At 42.9% G+C, this 12647-nt stretch overlaps 2 pseudogenes across 2 annotated transcripts; both read right to left on the bottom strand.

The window, feature by feature from the left end:
- Nucleotides 1-2115: 2115 nt before the first annotated feature.
- Nucleotides 2116-2644, bottom strand: LOC111589256 (DNA J superfamily protein pseudogene; annotated as a pseudogene). Its single transcript, NR_163476.1, has 2 exons — nucleotides 2549-2644; nucleotides 2116-2386 (listed from the first exon to the last, which is right to left on the bottom strand). The product of NR_163476.1 is annotated as a DNA J superfamily protein pseudogene (transcript).
- A 139-nt stretch (nucleotides 2645-2783) lies between these two features.
- LOC109945918 (DNA J superfamily protein pseudogene) lies at nucleotides 2784-3396 on the bottom strand (annotated as a pseudogene). Its single transcript, NR_163473.1, has 3 exons — nucleotides 3337-3396; nucleotides 2995-3101; nucleotides 2784-2875 (listed from the first exon to the last, which is right to left on the bottom strand). The product of NR_163473.1 is annotated as a DNA J superfamily protein pseudogene (transcript).
- Nucleotides 3397-12647: the final 9251 nt, after the last annotated feature.

Raw genomic sequence — 12647 nt, 5'->3', positions numbered from 1 at the left:
GACTCAGATGGAGGAGAGTATGGCGCAATATAAGCAACAAGTGCAGCAACAGATGCAACAAATGTAAAATTGGATGCTACATCAGGTATCATTTTTTTGTTATTTCGTTGTTTCTCAAGTCCGATTAACTGAAAAACTGATGAATAATCTATTTGCAGATGTATGGAGGTGCCGGAACTCAGTTCGGCATGCCGCCTTTTCAACAACCCCCTATCATCACACATCCGGTGTCTGGACAATCATCGGACCGCTCCACTGCAGCGGCAGATGGATCACAGGTACAATCCTCTACTAAACATCATTTGTCTGATAATCATTGGTTGCTTGCTCTCTGTCTTTCTACATGTTTGCTTGTACATGATCTATTTTAAACTTTTGTCATTCGCATGATCTATAGTTACTTTTATTGTTGATCACCGTAACTTCTTAATCATAAACAAGAGTGTGTCTTCTGTTTCAGGGTTCTGCAACTTCTGTCCAAGACCAATTGATGCCATTGGGTGTGATAGGAGGGCAAATGATGCCGTGGGCACCTCGCCAGCCAGGCATTTGGCCACCGATGCAAACACAGATGCCACCGCCGATGCCGTGGGGATTTCCTCCTCGTGGGCAGTCACAATCACCAGGATTGCCCTCACACTCACCAGGATCAGTACGTTAAGTTGATATCCTTTGCATCTCTATTTGCTTCGTTGTTTAAGCAGTTACTAGAAAACATGCATGTATATGTTGCAGTCTATGTATATGTTTAATTAGTTACTCGGTAAACTAACAAATGTTTGTTTCTTTTAAAGGGTTCGGGCTCACATCATGCTAGTCCGCCTCCGGATCAGAGCACGTTTATGGACTTATTGATGAACACAAGTGGCGGCGGCTCCAATGACCCACCAACAGAATGAATTAATATGGAGGCTTGTGTGGAACTTACTATGATTGCGTTTTGTATGGACTTTAACTTGTTTTAGATGGATTTGAACTTCTTTCGTATGGACTTGAACTTGTATGAATATTGAATATGGTGCTTGTGTTATGTTATGTTGAATATGGTGCTTGTGTTGTGATATATTGAATGTTGTGCTTATATTGTGCTGTTATGGAGGCTTCCCATCCGGGGAGGGAGAAAAATAAAATTGGATATTAAAAAAAATTATTCACTAAGAGTGTCGGCCCCCACACTCTTATATGCGCCCAGGTAGCTTACTGGCGTGCGCGCAGTAAGAGTGACGGCCACGGTACTGGCCGACACTTTTAACATAAGAGTGTCGGTTGCTTGTTGAACCGACACTTTTAACATAAGAGCGTCGGTCCCCACACTTCTATACGAATAAGAGCGTCCATTTTAGAGTGACGGCTAAGAGTGTCGGTCAACCGACACTCTTATACTTAGAGTGTCGGCTTATTTCAGTAAGAGTGTGGGGTTTTGGCCGACACTCCTTGCCTTTTTTCTTGTAGTGTGGACAGCACCGCTGTTTGGCAATACAAAAAGTCGTGTCCTTATCTCTGCCTACCTGCGAGGAGTGTCTGCTATAGCTGGGACTTTTTTCTCCACATTTTATTCCTTTGAAAATTTTCTGTTTTAAAAAACAACTCCACGTTTTTTATATTTTACTTTATTCTTTTCGAAGCGCAACACACATTAAACTTTAAAAATCACTAGAAAAGTAGGCGCGCTTCGCGGCGCCCTACCTCCATTAGTCAAATGCATTAACAAACTTTATTTGTACGATTCAAAGTAGATAACAGTACGCGCCATAAAATAGACTGGTTCGGTATGTCAAAGCTCTTTTAAAAAAATTCAGAGTACAATGCAAAGGAATGCTAAATTTTACCATTCAAAATTCAAGTATGTAATGACACAAAAAAGCTGCAAACTAAGACAAGCATAGTAATTTTGAAACTGAAGCCAATTTTTATTTTTGCAACATAACTTAGAGAAATGTGTAATGATAATTGTCGCAGTAAAATATGTCATGATACTTTCAAGTCAAATAGAGCTTCCCTCTCAGCAAGGTGATAAGCCGATAACCATACAACATAGTGTACCGTGAGAGGACAAGAGATATAACACACACCCTGACACGCTCAAACTGGGTCTTAGAACCATCACTTGCATGCTGGTAAATTCAGGTCACACCAAAAGCTTCAGACAATATTCAGCATAGGGCAAGAAGGCTGGCAGCAGCATCACTTGCGCCTCTTGGCCCTTCTGCTCTCCAGCCTCTGTTGCGCCTGCTCAAACTCTTCTTCCGTGGGCTCCGAGCTGCTCGCCTTGGAGTCACACTTGGACATGATGTTCGAGAGGATGGAGTTGAACTGTTTTTTCCGCTCAGCCCTGCGCTGTGAGATAGCCAGTATCAGATCATTCTCCTCACTGTTCTTCCTCTTCCTGCCATGGAGTTCAAGACAACGATCAGTTGGAAACAAGCAAATGGTAGCGGAATGTAACACTGACACCTAAGGGCTTGTTTGGAAGAAAGGGAATTGAGGGAGCTATTGAATAGTAAGGGATTTTAGCCGCCTCAAGTGTTATGTGGGGATGAAAACTTACTTCGCTCTCCTCTCTAGCGGATTTGTTGGTGGCTCCATCCCTAAGATCTTTTTAGCCCATTTCTCATACACCTTAGTTGACTTCAGCTCACCTGATATTAAAAAGGAATGGCAAGTGCTTTCAGAAACAGATATTTCACTGACAACTAAAATTGCATAACCAGGGCACTTGCTACTGTAAATGTATGAATGAAACTAATTGAAATCCTTCCAAACGACAGCAGTAACTACAACCATGTGTTTACCTTCACTAATCGCCTCATCAATTATATCCTTGAAGCGGTGAGAATCAAGCTTTGGTTCTGAGAAAATCATTGTGCAGAAAAGCCTGAATAGAAGGGAACAATGGCAATATAGAAATTAAAACAAGCCTGTTGGACCAGTTTACAGCTTTCAGGATAAAGGTTTGAACAAGCATAACAGGAAATTAAAATTCAAAGAAATCACCTGTTCATGTTGCCCTTATATTTTGTGTAGAGTTCCTTCAAGTCCGTTTTCTCAGAATCTGACCCTCTATATTTAGCTTCAAATTCTTCAACGTCAGCCTCCGTGACCTGGGAATAAAGATTAAATTAAGTACCATTATATATAAAAATATACAACATGTTCCCAAAATATATGTCACTCTGGCTATACATATGAACAAGCCAAAAGGATATTCTTTTAGAGACAGAACAACAGAGGTAGTATTATGCCACAACAGAGTTTTCGCTACTGTATTTCCCTAAAAAATATCATTGTAAATTAATAGACAACATTAGCCTATAATTAATATAGAAGCAACCATACTTTCTTGTACATTGTTCTGAAGTATTCCTGAAGATTGTTTGCAGCTTCTCCCACCAGTGCCTAGATGAAAAAGGAAGATTCATAAAATAATGCTTGAATCTGAAAGGTAGAATTGGAGTGCTATAAATGAGGTGCACACATCATCAGTGATGCCAGTATCTGTAACACCCACTTTGTAGAAAAAAAATCTAGAAAGAGAAATTATATTACTCTATAGATATTGGGTTATCTCTATTCATTATTTCATGTGGACATCACACTTACAAAAAATAATAATAATAAATAACAAAGGACACCAAAAATAATACATGCATCATGCTGGGATTTTATTTTTTGTGTGCATTTTTTGTGACAATATTACAGTAATGTAAAAATAAATATGTTAAATATCCAAATGGGAAATTAAATCCTCAAAGGAATTATAGAGTTTGGAAAATAAGAAAGGAAATACTATGTGACTAAAAATGGTATAAAAATATATATATCATAGAATATATTATTTCTACATTAAGATTTGAATTTGTAAAAATTTACTCAAAGTTGAACCTCATAACAAGAATCAAATTCAAACTTGAGATTCAAAGGAAAAAAAAAAGAAAAGAAAATAGGAAATATAAAAAGGAAAAAGAGGAAAACTAGACATGGGCTCGGTCAGTCGACTGAATCGCGCGCGCCACCAGCCCACTCGGCCCAACTGCGTGCGGTATACGCCTGGGCGCTCTATACTCGATGGCAGGTGGGACCCCGGGGTCAGACTCGTCACCTCCGTAGCTTGCGCACCTAACGGACGACCTTCTGCTACGCCGCGCGCGTGAAGCCACCGGTAGACTCGACCGCACCCTCTATTCCTCCGTTCCGCGCGCTTGCTTGTTTTCTCGCCCGCTGGCGAGGTGGCCCCACACCGCAGCCTAAGCGTGCGCGGCTCTGTAGATCTTCCCCGCTTTCCTCGCGTCAGTAACGAACTCGCCGAGCTCCGCGGCGCGCGGTGCACAGAGTCCGCGGCAAATCCGTGATGCGGGGCCCTCGTCGCGCGGACTCTACGGGATCGACTGGGTTAGTTGGGTTTTGGTTGCGCCTAGGATATATAAGTAGACCTCGGTGTTCTTCTCTGAACAGCTCAAACCGCCGCGAACCTGGGGTGAAGATCCAAGCTGCCATGGGGTTTTCGCGGATTCGCCCCGTCGGGGTCTCTGCGGCAGGTCTTGGTGTTTGGGCGCCGTTCGTCTGTGCGGGAAGCTTACTGCCTGTGCCACACGGCCGGTCTCGGCGTCCCCGACCCCCTTCTTCCTTCGCTGGTTGGGCGTGGTGGACCTGCTCGCGCGTGGCCGAACTCGCCTTCGCCCAGGGATCCTAGGTATGCACTCCCGCTCGATTTGCGATCACCCGGAAGCCACGTAGCATCGATTGGGCTAGACTATAGATGACCGGAGCCCTTAGAATTGCTCGCCGGTGTGGTTGTTGAACGTGGTGCCGCTGCGCCTGTGGGCAGGCCGCCTCCGTCGCCTCGGACCTCCGATTGAATGCACCCCCAGGCTAGCTATTTTCTCTGGTTCAATTTGGAGTAATCGGCGTGGGGTTTAGGGTCACCAGACGCGTTTTCGTTCTCTCGCCGGCGTGCCCCGCCGCGAGGACTTGCGTCGCCGCCGTGGTCAGGATCGAGTGAGAGAGAGAAGTGCACGACCGTAGATCTTGGAGTTTACGACTGGGATTGGATCTGGGAAAGGATTGCTCGGGACCGTTGGTGTTAGATGGGGGGTCCTGATCATATCTCGCCTCAATGAAGTCTGTGCCGTCGATGTTTGATCCTACGGCGTGCGTTGCGTACCGGTTAGAGTGTCAACCTAATCTAATCCTAGCCCTTGATTTTAATCCAACGGCTCAGAACTACCGATACCCCTTCGCCCTGGTAGTCTTTTAAAAGAACCCCTGCAGTTTTACAGAATTAACCCGCCGTCCATGCGGCTATAATTCTGAGTCGTAGAACTTTTTGCGCGATTGACCCTGGGTTTCTACTTATTTAACGCGTTGTCCAAAAATAGTAAAAACAGAGGAGTAATATTAGAAATTGATTTATATAAAAAAAACAATCCTAGAAACTTGGAAAATTTGCATCTAATTCATTTTAATTCCAAAAGGACCCATTTCAGTTCCTATAATTTTGTAATAATGTTGTTTATCACCCTGTGTCTCTGTTTTAACATGAAAATGGTATTAAATTTTATCCCTTAATTAATCTCATATCAAATACATAAAATCTTAGTATCTCCTCCGTTTTAAATCCGATTTGACTCGTTCAAGTTGCGTTAGTCTCGTAGCAACGCGTAGATTATTATTATTCAGTTTGTTCTTATGTTTTGTGTGATGTTAATTTTGCCTATACCATGTATGTTTGTATTACTACGACTAGCAGTGAGGTCACGAGAATCTGAAGATCATCCTGGTACCTGGAATCTCAAGTCTCAGGCAAGTTGTGTCCTTGATCACTTCTTTTATCCACTCATGTTCTAATTAATCATAATGATCTGCATAGGTTAATTTTGATGGGACCTAATAGGTTACCCTAGTTTGTTTATCCTGAATACCTTGTTTACCCCTGAATCACTTGGGTAGTTCTGCTACTGCTTTATATGGTTTTAGGTTAAGATTTCATTATATCTATGTTCCAATTATGTTGTTATTTTATTTATGTTCATGACAAGATCATTAAATGTTAATTGGAACATAGAGCTTAACTTGAGAAACACGTGCCACCACAAGGGTTTATGGACGCCCTTGGCTGATTAATTAGGAAAGCTAGTGGAGGACTACCTTACCCGAAAGGGGCAAGGGCAGTAGGGGAGTGGTCAGTGTAGGGAGGCCCTCGGGAGGATTTTGCTGCGATGGCGGTCCTGCAAGGGATTCCTGCATTGGAGCTTCCTATAAACTGTAGCGGGTTTTCTGAAGCTAGTGGAACTTTGTAAAGGCCTCGTAGTGTTACCCTGCCTCGCCTCCTCGGTAGAGGTGTATGGGAAGTCGCGATCCCTTGGCAGACGGGTAACATGACTTGTGGGTAAAGGGTACCACCTCTGCAGAGTGTAAAACTGGTATACTAGCCGAGCTCGCGGTCATGAGCAGCTCAGGACTCTCTGATGATTAAATTATGGAACTTAAACTCAATTTGTCATATGCATTGCATCGCAGGTGATGTTGTTACTTTTGTTCTACTACTTAATTGGGTTGGTATTTACTTATACTTAGTAACTGCTAATAAAATTTTGACCAACTTTAAAAGCAATGCTCAGCTCTAACCATCCTCTTTGGTAAGCCTTACACTTCACGTGAGCTCCCACCTTTGGCGAGTTCATGCACATTATTCCCCACAACTTGTTGAGCGATGAACGTATGTGAGCTCACTCTTGTTGTCTCACACCCTCCCACAGGTCAAGAACAGGTACCACAGGATGAGGCGCTTGGAGGATGCTGCGATGTGTTCGTGAGAGGTCTAGGCCGTCGTCTCCCAGTCAACTTTGGGTTGCTGGACCGTTGTCTCCTTATAATGTAATTATTTATTTATTTTGTATAGAACTCCTGTTATGTAGTAAAGATGTGACATTCGATCCTGTGCCATGATTCATCATATGTGTGAGACTTGGTCCCAGCACACCTGGTGATTATGTTCGCGCCCGGGTTTTGGACCCCTAAAATCCGGGTGTGACAGTATCATCATATAAAGCTCTTTTCTCTGCATCTCCAAGAATGGATATAACCTTCTACAGCTGTTGAAACTTCTCTTTGGCTTCCTAGCAACATATAACATTATATTTGAGATAATTTGCACTAAATGACTGTAGAAAAACATCCGTGGTTTATGGTTGAGATACTACCTCATCCCCAAGATTCTTATCTGGGTGGAGGCGCGGAGCCAATTTGTGATACGCCTTCTTTATTTCTTGTTGAGAAGCAGTCTTCTCAACTCCCAGAATCTTCAAATGATAAAAGAAAAATAAACAAGAAATTAAATTACTAAATTGTGATCTAGAAACAGAACCTGAAAGCGATCCATGACACACATTTAGAATAGTTCAGACTTTTGTCTCATCCACGGTTATTTACATGACCTGTTTGCAAATAGACTTTAAATAAAAAGACAAAAGAAATTCCAGCAATTAAGAGTTGTTGCAGATCTTCTCACAACAATATTTAAAAATATCACATGTTTTTAGCTAGACTTTGAATGCTTAGTTTCATGAAGTGCGGTCAAAGCAGTAAGCACTGGTTCAATACAGTTCCAAAGTGATAGCATAGGCTGAAGAAAAACGCAAATGGATGCCACATGATTTAGCACTAAAGAATAAGGCAAAGATGCAACCAAGAAAACAACAGCGCTACCAAAGAAAGGTTGCCTATTATATTATATAAGAACACAATATTCAGCACACGTTTAGGTGTATAGCAATGGTTGAGTAACTAAACAAAAAAAACCAGGACATGTTCCTTCCACGCTTGACTTCTCCCTGCTCATCTGCACGGCAAGGTGGCCAACGAGCGGCTCGTCGGCGCCGGCGCGACCATGGTGGAGGTGGATCTACACACCCACGAGCCGTGGGAGCTCCCTAGTACGTGCTTGCTGTGCCTGCTTGCCACTAAAATTGAATTCCTTAATTGCTTAATTTACTTAATTGTTAGCTCTACGTCCATCTCCCTCTCTCGCAAGCAAGACTCTGGCTAATTAACTCAGTTCCGTGTCATGGAATGAGTGATCAGGCGATGTATACAATGAGACCCAAAAAAACAGCAGTGCAGCTAGGCGGCTAGCGCACAATACACATGAACTGGCGATTTGGCAGGAGTTATTCGAGATGTTGTGGCCCTTACAGGTACTTGAACAGTAGGTCGTCGTGGGTGGCGAAGAAGGGGGGCAAACACAAGGGACTCCACCGCCATGAGCTTGATCAGGATGTTGAGGGACGGGCCCGAGGTGTCCTTCAGGGGGTCACCAATGGTGTCACCTATCACAGCAGCCTTGTGGCATTCAGATCCCTTGGGGCCGAGGGTCCTGGCATGCTCGAAGCGCCCTGTCGGGCGCTCTATCAGCACGAGACAATCTATCTGAAATCAAACGATACGTGAAACCTCATAGAAGAATAGATCTCAACATTCAGCTGATGAAGATTAGATCAGTATACAAGGTAGTAGCAACTAACTTGTTGATATACTTATAGAAATAATTGGTTCGAATCTTTGTTGGTGGCAGCAAAGAAAGGAACAACATCCATGTCATTCCCGTGAAACTTCTGCTACTTCTGGTGCTTTATGGGATCCTACCAACATCAACTTCCTTAAATCAGGTACCAGCAGTAGTGTTCAGCTGTGAGACGAACCAGGAAGCCTTACTGGAACTGAAGGCTGTCCTAGCCTCCTAGGCCAACAATCGAGCAGGATATGAACATATACTATTCCAATAACAACTTGAATTTTCTTCAGTTAACTTCGTTGCCCACAACAGCTTGATGCATTTGAACATATACTATTCCTATAACATACTGATCATTGGTGAGTTGTCAATTTCCCAATAAAAATTATAGCCACTCAAACTGTCTCATTAATATACGAATATATTAGCAGGTTGCTAAGTCATACAAGGGCGCTATAACAATTGATATCTCATAATAGCTTTATGATATGAAACAATGGCATTGAGCGACGCACTCTTATCATCATGTGTGTTTGGCGATTCGTCCTCAACCTACATCTTCACTAATAGACTCTGAAGAACAATGTGATCATGGTATTTCTATGCCATAGAAAAGTCATACAATTTCAGTCCAATAGTTATACACGTTCAAGGTTGTTTATGCAGGAGCACACATGGATGCATACATGACACATTCATGGTTTCTCCTAGGAATTGTATTCTGGTCTACGAAACACTTACGACCAATAGGTCCATTCACATGAGAAAATAAGACATAGGAAATACTTACCATCATGATACGGGATTGCCTCCTTGGCATCTTGAGAGGGGAGTAGAGGAGAAGAATAGGAGGCCAACTACAAATGGAAAGACTTTAATATCTAAATGGAAAGACTTAGCAAGAAATAGAAACCATCTAATTGATGAAAATAGATCAATCTATCTTACTAATCAGTTCTCCTAAAAATCATGCTGGACTGCTGATATGATTTCAGACAATTTATAGAAACCAGACTAATCAGGTCTCCTAAAAGTCCTCCTAAACTGTTGATATGATTTCAGCAGATTTGGGCAATTTGCTAAAGGAAAACTACATTTTTTACTACCATGCCATATACCGAAACCAAAATTTGGCAGCACAGTTATCGTAGTTCGCTGGCACTGGACAAGACCATGACATATTTTGGGCTATGTAAAATGTCAAACTATTGAACCAAGGGAACCAATATTTTTCAAAATTAAGTTCGGACACGTGCTCACATCCGCAACTTTGTCAATTTTTTTATATTACTAATTTACAAGCCTCTAGTAAACAAATCACAACACAACCAGTATATGAGGTGCATTGTGTGTGTGCAGTATTATCTATATTTCCAAAAATAATTACCAATGTCACATAACAATGTTCAGATCTAACCTTTTTCAAACCGAAGTATCAGCAATTCAGTATCCTGATCTCCATCTTCTGCAGCATCTTCATCATTAGCATAAAAAAGAATTTCTGCAAGCCACATAAAAGGTTAGTCAAACACAGGGCTGAAAAGTATTTATCATCACGAAGCACACAATTTACAAATAAGATGTCGGATGGCAAACAAGTCTTTTAAAGATAAACATGAGAAACAACCTAAACGTGAAAAAGAGATTTTAGTTCTTGTAACATAAACCAACGATAAAATCAAACACCTAACTTGTGAATCTAAAAGTAGTCTTAACACAACCAGTGCCCTTAAACCGATCTTAGATCCTTTAAAATTCAATTAGTTCTTGCTTCATAACATTCATTGGTTAAAGTTGGGGGCACCCAAAAAAGAATAGTCTGGGTCTGCTGATGATTCTAGCAGCGGGATGCCGGAATGTTCTCTGAACCTCCGACATGAACACCAAAGCAAGCTGAAACTCAAGCATATGCAAATGCTAAATATTTTGGAGCATGTAATGGCTAATGGTTTCTAGGTGGAATACCACACAAAGTTACAAAACTAAACTGAATTCCCAAGTGCGTCAATCTAATTCGAGGTGGCGGCTTTTTTCATGACTTGTAATTAGCCAACTATTTCGTCAAATAGGATTAGATAAATCTGGCTGTGTATTTTGATTGAAAGCAAATTGAATTACAGGCACCATCAGGCTTGAGTGTTGCTAATAACCTCTTTATCTTCTGCTAAATAAACCTGTACACATTCTTCCCACAATAAATTTTACTTTTTAACTGATCATATCCAAATTCTTTCAAATGATTTGTGATGGACTCATTTAGTGACTAAATCATCTTGAAAATTGGAGTCAATTGGTTAATACACCCACCATGAAGCTCACAAGAAAACAAATTAACTAATGAAATAAAAGACAACTTGTTTACCTGCAGTGCTCTAGCAAAAGAAGCTATAGTAGGAAGACGCGCAACATAGCCCGTTGTGTATGTCAACAATAAACTTCCTCCAATAATTGGGTCCTGAAACAAGAAGCTTGAATTCATGATTACATGACATCGTCATCATATTAGAAACAAAAAGCTAGGAGAACATATCATCTAAAATAAAGTACTGCGGGATATAATATAATTATTGATTCCTGACTAATGCGTACTGAGGCAATTTATCATATCATACTCTTGAAGTGGCAACATATCCCAGAAGGGTAGCAAGAATAGGTGTGCTGCAAGGTAATGCCGACAATACAAATGTAAGACCATCAAGGTATGCTTGTACACCTAACAATAATGCAACATAAGTTAAAAAATATTCATGAGCAAATTGAAACATAGTGATCACAGTAGTGATGGTTGACACCTTTTAAGCAGAAACATCTTATAGGTTTGCTGCAGTTGGCAGAAGAGGGGTACTCTTTTCAGATATTTTTTAGTTCATCAACAAAGTTGTGATCACAGTAGTGATGGTTGACCATTAATAGATACATAGAAGTAAATGCCGCAAGCATTACAACATGGGACTAACCATTACAAGCTACAGAAACCAAAACACCATGAGCATTCCGGTGCATGTGCGGATAGAGAGTTTAGCAAGTACCACTGTAGGAATGATACTCGACAGTTTAGCATCAGCCTCTTTATCTGACATGTCAATGATAAGCTTTGCAGCTTCTTTGAGCCATGATTAGGTTATATAATCTAGAACCCATCGACTGAGGCAATGATTAACAGGTAAGAACCAGCAATCAGGCAAGTATCTAATCGAAGAACCGTAACGACACTAATATCAAGAACGAACCTTACCTGAGAATTTCTCATTCTACGCCTCCATGAGCAGTGATCCCTCTAGATGCAAGCAAAACTAAATAGTTGTATCAGTAATCCCTCTAGACGCCTCCATGAGCAGTGATCCCTCTAGACTCCACGGACGGCGAAGACAGGCGACGCATGGTCATGGAGGAGTCGGTCCTGGCGACGCCACCATGGAGGTCATGCGTGGGAGCCGACACAGGGATGACATGGTGGGTAGTAGAGCCGAATCGACGAGCAGGGGCAGGGAAGCGGCGGATCTGGAGGGAGGCGGCATCGGAGGGAAGCACGGTGGAGCCACTGGCCTCGACGAAGGTGACTATGGGCCGTGGTGGCGAGCCTTCAACGACAGTGCCTGGTCTGGCACACCTTCCCGTACCCGGACCCGACGCAGCATGCCCTGCCGCCGTCCGTCCCCCTTCGTATAATGGACGCCGACGAGCCACCGGAGCCCGCTGTGTTCCTCCCCGATCAGCTTCTCCACCTTTCTCATGCCTCGCTCCGTTCCTCCCTCGCGCGCTCATAATGGAGGTTGCGGCGACGGCGAAGACGACGCGGGAGACCGGGGAGGGCACTGCCGTGGCAGGGGTGGGGGCTGAGGCGGCGGTAAGCACCTCCAATCTCCTCGCCCCCCATAGACCTAAGCTGCCACCGCCGCCTTGCCGCCGGGGATCGCTCAGGAGAACAACCATGGTGCTTATGTGCGTGCCTCGACCCTTGTTTGAATGTCTCTCATCTCCTGGATCTAGGGTTCTTTGGTGATTTTGTCTTGGGGGTAGGGCTTAGGAGTTGTGTTCCTTGGTGGCTCACGCTCGAGATCCGAGCGATGCATGAGGGTGGCATCGTCGGAGCAGCAGCGGCTCCCGAGGGAGAGGGGGAGAAGGCAAGGCGGTGGAG

This window comes from Zea mays, chromosome 4 (genome assembly GCF_902167145.1).
Source record: "Zea mays cultivar B73 chromosome 4, Zm-B73-REFERENCE-NAM-5.0, whole genome shotgun sequence".
NCBI classification, from domain to species: Eukaryota; Viridiplantae; Streptophyta; class Magnoliopsida; order Poales; family Poaceae; genus Zea; species Zea mays.
This window is presented reverse-complemented; position numbering and strand designations above follow the sequence as displayed.